Here is a 16325-nt window from a genome sequence, read left to right on the forward strand (position 1 = left end):
CCAAAAATCGAACACAAATTAGAAATGACTTATTAATTACTATTGTAGAAACAAATTATTAAAATAAAAAATAAAAACTTGCGCAAACTGAGGGCGTTCACAATTTTTTACTTTTTTTCAGTTTATACATCTATACAAATATACCTTTATCTGTTTTGCAAATTGTCAATCGCGCTAATTATTTGCCCAAAAAAAATAAATTGAGTTTGCGTTTCATACTTTCGCCTGCTTGTCAACATGGCATATGACTGACGCACAGCAAAGCGTCTAAATAATTGGCTTTATAATGCAAGCCACTCAAACACATAACAAACACTTTAATGTCTGCGTAAAAAATATGTTTACCTCCGGCGCCGCATATGCCTCATATGCCAGCACTTAAGAGGGGCGGCCACATTAGACAGGTTGTCAGTCAGTCCAATTCAAATCGAAATTTTGTGATATATTTTTTTTTTGTTTTGCGTTTACCATCTTAGTATCCCATCCTGCCTCTCTTGGGTGTTTATTTTAATGCTCCCAAGTGTCGCCTTGCCGGCCGGACAAGTCTGTTGTACTTCGGGGCGAGACACGCACACGCATATACTACTAGTGAAACTGCTATGAAATGCGCTAAAGTGAGTTGACATTTGCAGTGTGATAAAAAAAATTTAACCAAAACTTGCTGCGGCGAAATACAAAAAGTTGTCGCACCTGTTGCTCTAAATTAAGCAATACTGAAAAATGGAAACACAAGCAAAATTAACCGAATGGGCAAGAAAAAAGTATGGCTTCTCAATAGAGCGTTTCAGTATTTTTTCTTTGCTAGTCTTTAGACGCAACGATAAATTTTCAATTATAGAAATATGCGAACAATTTGTATGGGTTAGTAAAAGTGACGAGGGTGAATGAGAATAAAAGAAAAAATTAGGATCTGAAAAAAATTCACTAAAACAAATTTCTTAGAAAATACGAAAGTCATTGAAATGAGTTTCACAGGTTTTGAAAAAAAAAAAATGTTAAGTAATATACCTGAAGTGATGTTAAGTAACGGTTAACGCACTTAGACGCAGCCGATCATTTATTCTGGGGAGTCAACGGATGCCACAATTGGTTGTTTAGAGGAAAGTGCTACCTTGCTCACTTACCAGTATGGGTATTAGCGATTTTGGTTTAACGTTATCACCAGTGAATTAGAGCAAGCGAATATAGATGTATATGTTGGGTGTATATGTAACTGTATGTATGTAATTAGGTTTATTTGCACATACTTTTGTCAACAAACGCAAGAAGATAACTTAGTTAAAGCAGGGCGATATAAGTGAAAAGTTTCAAAATTTCTTCTAAGCAAAGGTTATCAACACGCTTAGACACACTCAGTTACGGAGTCATTGATTTGTGTGCGAATTCAGATAAGACAAAAATCGAATTGCGCGCATTCAAGCAGTCAATGAGTTTTATATGAATGGATACGAACTATATGTGTGTGTACATGCATGTAAGTGTGTTCCCAGCGAAGCGTGCAGTTGTAATGAGCAGGGCATTGACCCTGATACTTTACGAAATTCTCAGACGCATACATTCTTATGACACCTTCGATTTACTGTTTATTTATATGTAAAATTCATTAATAAAAAATTTCTTATGTAATACTGATAGTAAAAAATATGACCGCTTCATCGAGCATTTAAAGTCATACATAAGTGTCAATATAAATTGAAGATGGATTAAATAGCTATGACAATTTCGGCACGTGTAACCAAAAAGTACCTATATTTTTTTTGTTAGTGGAAATTCTGATAGGAAGTCCTAGCAAAAGCCAAAAACAGTTTTCGAGGTCGTCGAACTCCACCAAGTAGCACTTTTGAGGTAATTATAAATAAATGTGGTCATACGCACGAAGCTCAGCCTGCAAGGTTCGGCGGCCACGTTAGAACTGGTTGCACCAGCGTTTCAAAGTGGATAATGTGGTGCAGGAATGACACAAGTCAAAGCATGCATGCATTTCCGCTTCGATAATTCATATTGAAAAGCGTAACAAATCATCGTATGACATTTTTCACGGGTTAATTCCTTCCTTTGGGCGAGACGAGTTCTCAACTCACTGAAAAAAGAGCAAGGAAAGCGCGAAAGTTATGTACCTATGTTAAAAAATACCAAATTTGTCTATCACAACTACTCGATCTACTTGAGGGAGACGATTTTTAATTAATCAGTAATCTGCGGTCGCCCCTCGGCAGGCAATGGCAAACCTCCGAATGTATTTCTGCCATGAAAAAGCTCCTCATAAAAATATCTGCCGTTCGGAGTCGGCTTGAAACTGTACGTCCTTCCAATTGTGGAACAACAATTAACTTGTTTTCATTAAAAAAACATTTTTTACTATTAATTTTTTAAAAAAAATTGGAACTGCTCCAGAAAAAACTTTGTTTAGCTTTTATTGAATCCCATTTTTGGAGGTATTTTTAGCTACAACTTTAAAGTATAGAGAAATTTATTTTCTTAAAACCCAGTAATGTTGTGTTTTCACGAGCAGAAAGTGTCAATTCGAAAGAAATTCTCTTACCCAAATTTATTGAGGAACGTATTAAATAAAATTTATGAATTTTTAATATTAATACGCATACTTTTATTTTGCTGTCTTTAATTTAATGGGCATTCTTGGCGGGCGTGCACATTTTTTAAATTAGTGGTTCTCTTTGCTGGTATAGTACGTTTATTATGTGTATGTGTGTATGTGCAGAATATGATTTGTTACCGCTCTCTTTTTTAATTTTTTATAATTTTTGTTTCCGATTTTTTGTTATTATTTTTATATTTTTCTTCATAAATTTTTGGTTTCAAACATTTTCATACATCTTTAAATTTACTCGGCTCGCTGCTGACAACAGCAGCAAATTGGGCGGAAAATGCAAAACACCTTTGAGATAGAAATTAAATTTAATTGTACATAAATCGAAATCCCAAGCATAAAAAATAAATTAATTTGATTTACGAGTATGAATAAAATAGTAGATTAGTGGTTTGGTAAAATTTTGTGGCGCTGCATTTGATTTATATGCTTATAAACGCCTATAGCTGCGTTAGAACTGAGAGTCGTGAGTAGAAATGCATTTGCCAGTAAAAAATTTAAAGTCATCTGACATTTACTTTTTGGGTTTGCTGATCTTTAAATTATTAATTAAATTATTTGTGTGGAAAGCACAATAAAAAATTATGCAATGTTGGCTGTTTTAAAGCTCGAAAAAATCTCCAAAGGCATTTATAGCGGCACTTGCATGTCGGTGCTACTTTACATACATTTACAAGTACCCATGTTACCCATTTTTTTATTTCCGTGTGAAAAACATGAAATATATTACATATTATTACATGTAAAACATATGTACATTGCGCACTCATTTCTTCATGTGCCAAAAAAATAAAAAGCGCCGGACAAAGAACTTTAGAAAAATAGAAAGTGCCCGCAAAATATAGCTTGAGTCCGAAAATCCACACAATTTTGATCCATTGATATTCATTTTTACATTGGTAAAGTGGCCCTCCATATATATTTTTTGATATCAACAGTTGGTTTTCCTAGTAGAAAAAATATTACAATAAATAAAAAAATTTAATTGTGAATTGATGCATACAATTGACTTGTTTTGATCAGTTAACGAATTATGCAGATATTAGACATTTTTATGACCTATCTTGTTTTCTTTAATCCAAAACCACTATTTGAGAATATCTCTAAAGCTATATATAAAATAGAATTATGTGGATTTTATACGAGTATATGCGTTCGATTTTATGTAGGCATTGGTTGGTCTGGTTCATGGGTAAAAAGAAATCATTAATTTTGTATAAGCCTGTGTCATAAAAAAAATAAATCAAAATTATAAAAAAGTTTTAGGTTAAAGAATAGTTTATGGGAAAATAATTCGTTTAAATTTATGAGACTAATAATTTTATAGAATCTGCCTAGGACGCCTGGGACGCATAGTATGGAGCTTTAGTTTTATTAATACCTCGCCTCAACGTCAGTAAGTAGTAAGGTGGCCGTCGTAGCTGCATGGTTTGATGCGTGACTACCATTCGGAGGCACACAGGTGCGAAGCCACGGGCACGAAATACCAATTTTAGTAGGTTGGCAATTTCAAACCTTCGAGTGCATAGTATTTCTGCCATGAAAAAACTGCCGTGAAAAAACATCTGCTGTTCAGAGGTGGCCCTATAGGCCCCTCCATTTGTGGAAAACAGCAAGACACACACCACAAATCTTTGGAGGAGCACCCAAAAAAGGGTGCAAGCGCAAATTATATACATACCTATATTAATATAAGAATATTGCACTTATTCTGTTGAAATGAAAACAATCTTTTTAATAAAGAAAAATATAAATAATAGATTATATATTTAATTAGTACCGGTTAAATTATTTTTGAACCTTTATCATTTGATTTTCGTCAAAAGCACCGTTAAAAAAAAATATAAATAATTAATGTGTTTGCAATAAAAGATATAATCAATCAGTTCTGAAGTCATTAGACAATTTTGACGCTAACAGCATTGCCCAAAATACTACAATATAATTTTATTTTTCCCTTTTATTCTTGCTTTAAATATATGTATATATATGTATATATATATTTAAGTATACACGTCAATTTTTTACGTAGGCAAATGCGTCCTGCTCTTGATTGAATTTTCAAATCTATGGAGAGAGTCTTTGAATAAATATTTCTGCTGTACACCTCTGCATGCGCGAACCCACACACTTAAGCAACCAGAGTGAGGGAAAAATACTCAGCAATTTTTGAATGAAAATTATTTATGTCTATTTTTGAAAAATTTGAAACAAATCTCAAGTGTGCAATAAAATTTGGACAAGGAAAATGTTCAAGAAAGCAATTTTGTGGTAATTCTTTTCATAGACTCATTTTGTTTGAATGAATACTAATAAGCTACCGGTGAATGCTGCGTTTGCCTGAGGAATCAAAATTTTCAAATGAGAAAAATACTTAAAAATTGTACACTATGGCTGTATTTATTAAAAATAAAAGTGTATTGGAAACAAAGAAATATTTCGATTGTATTATAATAATGTTTAGAAAAGTTACAAAAACAAAAAAATCGAGATGACAATATTTTCTTAATTTAATTATTTGTTCATATTTTTAGTTAAAAAAATTATTAATATAAAAAATAAACGCGCTTATATAATTTAAATATAAACGAAAAATAAATTTATTTATTTATATTTATTTAAAATAATTTAAAATTAGGCAAACATTTTCCATTTTTTTCATTATTAATCCATTACTTTTTTAGTATTTTTCTTCCTACAAGTGAACTACTCGCGCAACCTATCATCCAACTTCACATTCGGGAATGAGCCCAACCAGACTGCAGCCGGAGTTGCGTTGCATAATTAATGGCGCTTGGGCACCTGTGACTTTCGCCACTTTTAAATTATTGCTATTTATTTTTCATTAAGATAATTTATAACTTTGTTAATGACATTTAAACACCTTGTCACCATTTCCTATATGATATTGTTGTTGTTTTTTGTTGTTTTTGTATTATGCATGTACATATGTATATTTTGTGTGTGCGAACAGCGACAATAATGACAACAATTAATTCGTAACTATAATTTTTCGAATATAGTGCAGTTGTATTGTTGTTGTTATTATTATAATTGCAATTTTTTTGGCGCTCGCGACACTGTTGCATGCCTAGCGTAAATATAAAAGCAGAAAGATGTGCGATTATTGAGTGTTCCAACAACAACAACAACAACAACAACAACAACAACAACAACAACACCAGCAATTACACATTCACTAAATTGCCACGTAAGCAACAAAAACAACAACAATAAGCGAATAAATGCACACAATTAAATTATTATGTGTGAAAACAATTAATTATAGTACAACAAATACAATATGTAGTCGCGCGCATGGCAAAATATGTGGAAACACACATACATACATACAAAACGTATTTATGTACTGCTTGCCACACTCGGCGATTGAACACCGAGAACGTGGAGCTTGGAAGCAGCTGCAGCGCGGCGAAGTGAAAATTCCAATTTGCACAGATTAATTGCGCATTATGCGATTTTCATGCCGAAATTGGTGGAGAATGGCAAAGCACGAACAAGAAGCAGAGCGAAAAAATTGCACGTGTATAGCGACAATATGTACGAGTTCGACATTGCCTATACGTAGTCTCAATTAAATGGTATGTAGAGGTATTTTTTACGTTAAAAGCATGCATTGGCAACCGATTTAATGATTATTTGTTAAAAACTTAAAGCTTTAACTGCTAATTGTCGGTGGCTGCGGCTTTAGCGGTTGACGCACTCAGCTGATTTGCTAGCACTATACGCAGGATTTTTTTGTTTCGATAAGAACGGTTAACCTAGTTATTCTAGACATATGCTTCTACATGCCAACAAATAGGCGATATATACAAATGTGCGCTTGCGTATATGTAGGTACATATGTATGACCTCTGATGGGTCTTATGTCGCTCGTCTAGTTGTGATAAGTGCAAACAGCTGCCGTCATTAAGTAGCGGCGCGGCAAGAACAGTGCAGTTTTTTTCCCATTCCAGCTTTTCACTATTTTTCCGGCTATTTCTGCACACCCATGTGGCCGCCAGTGGTCAGTGCGGTGACATTTAAACACCTAGTGTATGGCGCTCACGCGTGGCATTCAACATTTAAAAAGCATTTGCGTTAACCGTGCTTTGACCGCAAGCGCGCAAATATGCACCCACACTGCCGCACTCTCATATGGTAAAGTATTTATGGTAAGTAAAGCCGCTTTGACAGAGCTACCTCTGTGGCATCAACAAAAGCTCAAGTGGCAAATAAAATCGCTCAAAATGTGCGTTTGCCGGATAATTGCTGTGGTAGTGGTGTGGTAGGGGTGGCTGGGTTTAGTTGGGTGCGCTTAGATCAAAATCAGCAGTAGTTAAAAACCATTTGATGTTTGTTAGCATCAGCGTATATAATGTTGTTGTTATTACATATTTGCTTCCTCTGTTAGTACTTAACGCCACAAGCAACCGCTTGCCCCACTGGGCCATCGAAGTCATTAACAAGTGCATGTGCCACCAAGTTTCGTTGGCGCATGCCTCCCTCACTGTACTCTCACATGAATTGCCAAACCATTCACTGTATGCGTCCCTTCAAGCTTGACGGCATTATGGCAAAAATCGTCTCTGTAAAAAGGTCACACAACACATAACTGTTGACCAAATAGCCAGCCATAAATTATTGGTCAACGTTGTTGCTCAAGTGAAGCTCTCAGACCCATATACGCACCGACACATTCAAATTTAATACGGCGTTGGTGGAAAAGTTTAAAAACTGCAACAATTAATCCTTTTTTTAGTTTAAATTCTTTTTTTTAAATTAACCTCTCTTCACGCGCGTGTTGTTGTTGGAATCAACTTTTCCCACATTTCATTTGTATGCACCTCCAGCACCTTCACACGTACATATATGCACATGCATGCAATTGCATGAAAGTTACTACATTGTTATTTACTCATCGGCAGGCAATGATTTTTATGAGTGTGTGCTGTTAGGGGCGGATACTGCCTACATGGCATCAAATTGAAAAATTGCATGCACTTTAGGTGAAAATATTTGCCACAAATGAAAACGACAGACGGGCATACAATTGCTTGTTGCCTTACGGAGAGGTCATTCATACATATATGTACATATGTATGTGCATACAAATAACACTCGTTCATGAAAGAGCCCAGTGAGTAATTTGTAGCAAATTGCAATCTTCATGTTTTTGGCGGTATATAAACAATTTGTGCTGATACAAAAAAAATACTTAAAAAATACTTCAAACAATTTCTTCAACCTTTGGGAGAGAGAGAGAGAGCTCGTACTTAACATTGCTCTCCAATTCATCTGATGGTGGAGGTTTATTGTTTTTCAAAATAAAGCGTCTTTCAAAAGTGACGCCTAGATGTCAGTAGTGAATAATTCCTACCCGGTATCTTTTTTATGTCATCCATGTCAAATAAATGTTATCACAATCGAATTATAGTTGAAAACTTTGGAAATCAGTTAGAAGTGAAATTCGTTCTGGATGCTTTCCAAACACTTTCTTCATTAAAAAATATATTCAATACGAGCTTGATGCATAATATACTTCATCTGACGAATACAATTTGATTCAGTACTGATTCTCGCATTCACTATGGGATACCTAATCTAATCAGAATCGATCGGTATCAACTTTATGCTCGGCTCGATTTTCAACGCCCACACTGCGGATGCCTCTATGCATACTCTACGACTTAAGTAAGTGAATCAAAATGGATATCAAAATTATGTCGAAATGATACTGAAAGCGTAGAGCAATAAGAATTGATTTACTCATCAGGAATTACATTTCATCTTTCAAAAATGCCGCATAGGTCTCAGTAATGAATAATTCCTGTTTTTCATGCCATCTTTGACATTTATCAAGTACACAGATGTACAATTTTACACGACAGAACAAAGCGTTAAAGTTATTGAAACTTCTTATGACGATGGTCGATCTTTAAGAAGAATAACATATCGAAAAAATCGTGATGTTTTGGTAAAAATAATCGTCCTCATGAGTCGACAAATCAAATGTTGGTGGAAAAATGTCAAAAACTGATTCTGTTCGGGATAGAAAAAGAACTGACAGACCAGACTGGGGTTTTTGAAAAGTTAAGTCTATGTGAAGTAGTCAAGAACGATTCCAGAGCTGCAATTCAACATTCGGATCGAGATTGCCGAACTCAATGCCTTAATGTGTGAGTCCTTGAAAATTTTAATTCTCGTATGACAGCCTGTAGACTTGCTCAAGGTGGTCATATAAATTTCGTAATTTTTCACATATAATTGGTAAGAGCTGTCTTTTGATTAAAAATTGTGGAACCTTAAAGAATCTTATTTTTTCACTTTTTACTTAGATTTATAATGGTTTTATAAAATCGAATACAGCATAACTAAAAATAAATGAACTCGCACCAATGCCGATTAAATATCGCGAACTCTCAACACTCGATTTTTCGAACATTAAATTCAGAATCTGTGCAGGTCCTTAAAATACAATTTACCTATTTTGCTTGTTGGGTTGTTCACAGCACTTCCATATATTTACAAGTTCATACGCATTCCATTGCAATTGTGTGTTGTTAATGGCTCGCGGTCACACCGTTTTTGCGAAAAAAGCTCAGAAAGTATATTTCCCTATTCACCTTTCTCTTGTCTCTCACATATTGACGGAGTTGCTCATGTGCAGTCACATGCCCCCTTCTACATACCCGTATGTGTGTAGACAGACACTCGTAAGGTATTTATTGCTGCTAAAAGTGTGTAAAAATAAATGTGCTGACCATCAACTCAACTCAACGCAACTTCGCTCAACGCAGTCAAAAGGTCACATACGCCTATATTTACGTACATGGATGCACTTATCCAGTGCGTCGTTGTGCTGCCATTTGTACAATTCGCGTGTGTGAAAGTAAAGAATTAATAGCAATTTATTTTGCATAATATATGAAGCTGGATGTGGTGAAAAAATACTGCTGAGAAGCAAGAAGCAGAGAAAATACATATGTATATGCAAGCGGAAGTGCTAGCCAGGAGGTTTGTATGCAAGCAATTCTGAATAAAAAATGGAGTACCGAACTTTTGTAGTTTCTTGTGGAAAATAATAAATTTTATTGGAATTACCGTGAAGAAATTAAAATTGTTGAAAATTTACGCGCAAATAAAGTAAAAGAATATTAAATAATTATTTGATTTTATTAAGTTGGCTGATGATGAATCAATAGCTATACAAATTTATGTTTTCTATAATTTTATTCTAAAATACTGAAATTATTTTTATTTTAAACTTTAACTTTAAATCTTTTTCTAATATATAAAAGAAGAAGATATTAGAAGATACATTTTTGGAAAAGCAGTGAAAAATGAATTTAAATGTTTTCAAAGTTTGTTTAAATACATATATTTCTATGTGAAGTATAATTTTGAATTTTTTCTTACAATTTTAAAAAAAAAAAAATCTTTGTTGTTTTTCTCATGTAATTACATCTCTTCATCACGAAAAAAAAGTATTTTCTCCAAAAAGTATTTCCTACAAAAACAATTGAAATTTTTCTCCACGATGCAGAAGGATTGCATTTCAAGGATGCCTGAAATTTCTTATTACATTTGTACTTTTAACTAATGTTTTCTTTTATATTTCACCCAAAAAGCAAGAACCAAATTTATTTTCTTATTTTTTTATTGTATATTAAAAGTTTTTTTTTAATTAAGTTTTTCTTCTACCTATTTTCTGAACAATTTTAAGTTTTGCAATATTTTATTCATTATTATAAACGCCATTAAGTTAAGTATTATAAAGGGTTTTTCAATAAGGGCGGGTAGATGTTGAAATGGAATAAAATGGCCTTTGCTGTGTGGCACGTAGCGCCATCCTGCTGGAACCACATGTCGTCTAGGTTCATATGGTTCAATATGGGCCATAAGAAATTGGAAGGGCCACCATGTCTACCGAAAAATGGGCGCAGTGAGCGCAACGTTTGCGTTAATGAACACTCATTTTGATAATAAAGTTTTATCATTTGAACGTGCTGTTCAATCGTGTAACTTGCCATGATGATTTGGCATAAACAACTGAATAATAAACAAAAGATTTGACAGATGTCACCAAAACAAAATGGCTGCCACAGGGCGCCAAAATCGACCCGCGCCAATTGAAAAACCCTTTATCAAATATATTTACTTTAAAACGGTTAAAATCAACTCTGAATGACGACTTTGGGCGGAGAGTTGCCAAATGCCAATTTGTTGTTCTATTTGTATTATTTTCAATTACATTACAATGCTTAATATTGATTTGCAATAAGTCTTAACGCTTTGGAAAAAATTTAGGTCACTTATTTGTAAATATTTTTTTTTAATTTGGCTCATTGTCTTCTAATGCAGAATATTTATTATATTTTCAATAGAAAAATATTTGTTACATTTTTGGTTTGAATTACTGGGTCTAATAATACATTTTTTATTTTACTTTTAATAAATCTTTAGCACCTTCACTCACTGAAAAGTTCATTTTATAAAGCAATTTATGAAATTATTTTTCGAAAGTTATTAAAATTAATTGAAATTAATTATTGAAATTCTTTGCTTATGACCTTTTTCAGTTTAGCCTTGTTTGCGTTTCGAATTTGTATTGTTAGTTTTAACAAGTTTACAAAAAATGTATAGCATTTCTTAAATTTAAGAAATTAACTTTTAGTTCGCTCTTCCATACTTTAAGTTATTTTTCAAAGCATAACACAAACACAAAAGTAAAAGAAGTAGGTGGCATAAAACACACGTAAAGGACACTTACAAAAGGTAGTTATGCAAAAACTTTTTTATGAACACTTCAAACAACTTTTATGCATAACAAATTTTGAGCTACCAAATGTTTGAAGATTAGATTACTATTTTAAAAGTAAGTGGAGTGAGTAGCACACGGAAGCCGCTGAAGAACTAAAGTTACGGGCAACATTTTTGATATTAGTTTTCACAAACGCACAAATGCGATTCACTAGCATACAAAACCAAAAACCTAGCTAGGAAGCGAGATATATATCAAGCGCAGGCATGCTAGCTACGTACACTTAAAAACATATAAGCATTGGAGCATATAGGCCAGATGTGTTTATGAATGTCCGCATTATTTAGCGGTGGAGTTAAAGCTATTTGTTTTCGTGCTAATAAAAATGTTAAAAATAAAAACAAGAAATTTAGTTGGTGAGTGGAGTACGTATATGCAAATGTCTAAGCATGCAAGCATGAATGTATGGGGTACTTGAAGCAATATTAGCACTTTTTCACGCTTCTGCACAGAAAATATTAGCATGCTTTGAGGCGCACTAGCCTCCAGTAAATCGAATACACATACATACCACATAATATGTGTTTATATGTATGCACATGTATGTATGTGAGTAAGTTTTTTGTAGGTGGACCTGAACAGCATTACAGATGATGCAGATCAAACGTTAAAAGTCCATGTATAGTATACTCCAGGGAGTGAGTGTTTGCGATAAAAAATGTATAAAAAAAACAGACATACAGAAAAAACGGCTTATACGAAAAAAATGTACAAGTGGTGAAATCAGAGAAGCAGCTGAAGGTAAAAATCACAGCCAAGCGTTTATTAAAGATTTGGTTGCTCGCAGACTGCTTTTTTATTTTTGTTTGCCCTCCGTTAGTGGCTTGCATATGAATTTATTAGTTTTCTGCACATTCTCCTTGACACACACACCCATGCACATACGAGTATACACCTCAAGGGGGCAAAGCAGGTTATTAGAAAAAATGATAATTGGTAGCTGGCTGCTGAGGGTGGCTGATGAAGCTCGTGGGTTTTCCGACCCACATGCTTCGTATGTGCAAGCAGTCTACTTTTCTTTTTGCAAGATACTTTTTTTATGTTTTTCTGTTTGGTAGCTTTTATTAAAAAACAAAGTTTGATCGGAGAAAAGCAAATCATAATTTATGACCATAACCGACGCTGATAATGTCTGTGAGAGAGAGCAAGCCTTAATAACTTGGGGCCAAGTAGGTGATATAGGCCTATTACTTAGAAAAATTACATACAGCAATGAAATATATGTATACAACACTGTGCAACAAAAATCCACTTTTTTTTATTCAGGAAAAATTTCATACGCGTGTGGAACTACCAATTTTATACAGTAAACATTAAAGTTTCAAAGGAGTAAATTTTCCATTTTGTTTTTAATTTTTATGCTCACTCTATTGATACCAAACACAAGAATATATATTCAGATTTTTAAAATAAAGTTATTTCATAGCTCCAAATTCAACTACTCTTTTGCGTTTTTATAAAACAATAAGAAAACGAAGTTAAAAAATAAATAAAATAAAATTTTTTAATAGTCTGGTGTATCCTCTCCCGTGTAATATCCATAGAGTTAGTAAAACAATTGAAAACTTTGAAAATGTAGTCCTTTGAAATTTTGAAGCCCTTCAAAAATGTAATCAATGGGAAAATGAATAACTTAATATGCAGCAGTACTTTATAAAATGAATAGTTTCTCATGCATATGCAATTTTTCCTGTATAACTTTTATTGTCGCAGAGTGTAATAGCCACCATTGCCACCTTGCATATCAATTGCGCCTTAGGTTGGCGGGGAAAAGGTTTCTTCCCAGCCGCCTACGAAGCCATTGAGTTAGTTTTTACTTATCTTTCTTTATTGCCCAACAGTGGGCGTTTTTTTGTTTTGTGGTACGCATTATTGTTGCTTATAGACTTTTTTCATTTTCTTATCAGTTCGTTGGAAAGCAGTCATTTCATGCCTTATCTTAAGAGTGAGCTCTGCTTACATGTGGGTACAAGTGTGCGAGTTTGGTGCGTGTGTGTTTGTGAAATGCCCTACGCTAAGCATTCGACTTCTATTTCATAACTTCGCTTATCGTCAACTATGGCTGAGCATTGCATACATCACAACAAACAATTGAGAGTTATGACTGTGACTGACTGCTAGATAAGAGCGCCAGCCCAATACTAAAAACTACAACAAAAATATTCTTTACTATAACTACTAGAGCAGCAGAAATAGAATGGTAAGACAAAGGCTGATACGTACTCGTACAAAGCGGAAGGCTGGAAAAGAAGAACAGATAGATTGCTATGCTCGGCAGCTTCAGTTACAACTACAACAGTCCCGAACGCAGCCACAGCTCCAACCACTCTTAGTATTAGTGAAACGATGAGGTGTAAGTACTAAATATATACTAGGGGCACATTTAATGCATATAAACTTATGTATACGGAGGCTGTGAGTAGGCTACTCCTTTGATAGCAGGCTTAATTTTACTATTTCTGTTTTGTTTTTGTAATAAATGTTTTACATTAAGTTTATTTGAGTTTTTTACTTGAACGTCGATGGTTGTTATGATGGCTAAAGTCTCTTTGTTTCTGCCTCTATATTTTTAATAAATTTTGTTTTTCGTAGATAAAAATTGTGCCATCCACATTTTTCTATGTTGTAAGAGGAAAATTTGTATGTGATACAGAAAATAGAAAAAAAAATATATATAATGCAGAAACAGTTTAGTTTTACTTGTTGGTGATGAACAGCTCCCATAAAAAAAAAATAAAAAAAATAATTGACGCGTACACTTCTGTTAGGTGTTTGGCCGAGCTCCTCCTCCTATTTGTGGTGTGCGTTTTGATGTTGTTCCAAAAATGGAGGGACCTACAGTTTCAAGCCGACTCCGAACGGCAGATATTTTTATGAGGGGCTTTTTCATGGCAGAAATACACTCGGAGGTTTGCCATTGCCTGCCGAGGGGCGACCACTATTAGAAAAATGTTTTTATTAATTTTGCCTTCACCGAGATTCGAACCAACGACCTCTCTGTGAATTCCGAATGGTAATCACGCACCAACCCATTCGGCTACAGCTCCCATAGAACTTTAAAAATATCGGAAGTGAAAACATTTTTCTTTGTAATTTATTTTAATCAGTTTTATTAGTTAGTTTTGAGGAAAATATTTAGTGGCTCTAATATAGAAAGTATTAATATTCCACCTATCTGATATATATCTGACAAAATTTTGGATTTTATTTAACCATTAAAAATGCACGAGTGTAGAGGCGTTTCGAAAGGTTGTGAAGTACTATGAGACCTTTCGATGACTTTGGTAAATATGGGTAAAACTGGACTACCTCCGTGCTATGCAGCGTTTGAAGCTCAGGTGGAAGTCTCCCCATTAAATATTTATTATCACGTTTTTCGAGTATTGATATTGTGGATATTATGAAATTTTTTCTTCTCCATCTTAATCATGCCATGAGCTACATTCTTCATGTATAAATTCCACTCCGTCCATCTAATATTACAAGCTAGAATTCTCATTGGCTATGAGTTTGCATAATTCCAAAATTTAATAGCCAAGTCAAATAAAGCTTTGCTCAAGTGAGCGTCGTAATACAAAGTTCAGTCCAGTTTTTTATTTAACCAAGCAAACCGCAGCAAAGTTTTTTGAAACTCGGTGCCAGCCAATTGGCAGTCACACAGAATCTCACCCTATTACGACTGTTAGATTAGGTTAGATAAAATGGTTGCCCATGCGGGGACCCACATGGACGGATATGCAAAATTTCATTTGTTGTGAAAAATTCATTTTGTGGTGTTGCACTGTGAGAATGAAAGGGAGAAAGACAGAAAATAAAGAATAGTGAGAAGTTATTTGATTTTGGACGTTAGAAAGAAGACCGGTTGTGCGAACCGGTTTTCTACTGATGAAAGATCATTGAATCTCCATCGAACGCCTAGATCAATCGATCTCTCAAGAGTCTTCAGCAGGAACGATGAAAGACTCATTGATCTGAAATCCTTAGGGAGTACATGTGAGCTTTTTCCTTCCTTCGATAAGAAAGTTAATCTTACATACCTCCACGACCTGGGTATATAACATCTGCCTATGCAGCTCGGATTGGTAGAGATTAGCCAATGACAAGACATCTTCGCAGATTTTTGGGGTTGAGCAGGTATGGCACCAATGTGGGCCAGCGGATTTGAAGAGCTTCAAAGAGTAAATTTCTCAAGCCAAGCGGCTCTTTATCCAGCAAGCAGCTACGGGTGCAGGAAAGACGCACTTCTGATAGATATTTTTATGAGGAGCTTTTTCATGGCAGAAATACACTCGGAGGTTTGCCATTGCCTGCCGAGGGGCAATCGCTATAAGAAAAATCTTTTTCTTAATTTTGGTGTTTCACCGAGATTCGAACCAATGTTCGCTCTGTGAATTCCGAATGGCAGTCACGCACCAACCCATTCGGCTACGGCGGCCGCCTAAATATATTTATATATATACATAAAATTTGAGAAACTATGTGTAAGTATACTGATCAACATAGGTACATACGTACAATTATCTTCATTTATTTTTTTCTAAAATTGAGTAGAGCTTCAATGCATAGTCGTCGGCATGATAAACAAGCTACTCTTACACTTAAATACTTATATAGGTATATGTATCTATATACATAATATATACAGTAATACATATGTGCATCCTTCATTATTTATTTTCATATGCGAACTTTAACGTTTTTTCTCCTGCCATTTTCACTGCCTAACTGAACCCCATGACTTGCTACTTCGCAATCAAGTGACTTCAATCAATTTCATTCTTCCGTACTGGCATTTTGTATGCCTTCATTCTTAAGTGGCAGTTTTTTATTGAGTTTTTTAGTTGACTTATATATCTGGAGTTTCTGAAGAGTATATTTGTGTCTTTAATTCTT

The 16325-nt window shown here is 34.4% G+C and overlaps 1 protein-coding gene across 1 annotated transcript in view; it reads right to left on the bottom strand.

Annotated features, from left to right (window-relative positions):
* LOC128871983 (zinc finger protein 1) overlaps positions 1-16325 on the bottom strand; it is a 91166-nt gene that overhangs the window by 18236 nt on the left and 56605 nt on the right. The window lies entirely within an intron of this gene.

The sequence above is a fragment of the Anastrepha ludens genome, chromosome 2 (genome assembly GCF_028408465.1).
Source record: "Anastrepha ludens isolate Willacy chromosome 2, idAnaLude1.1, whole genome shotgun sequence".
NCBI lineage: Eukaryota > Metazoa > Arthropoda > Insecta > Diptera > Tephritidae > Anastrepha > Anastrepha ludens.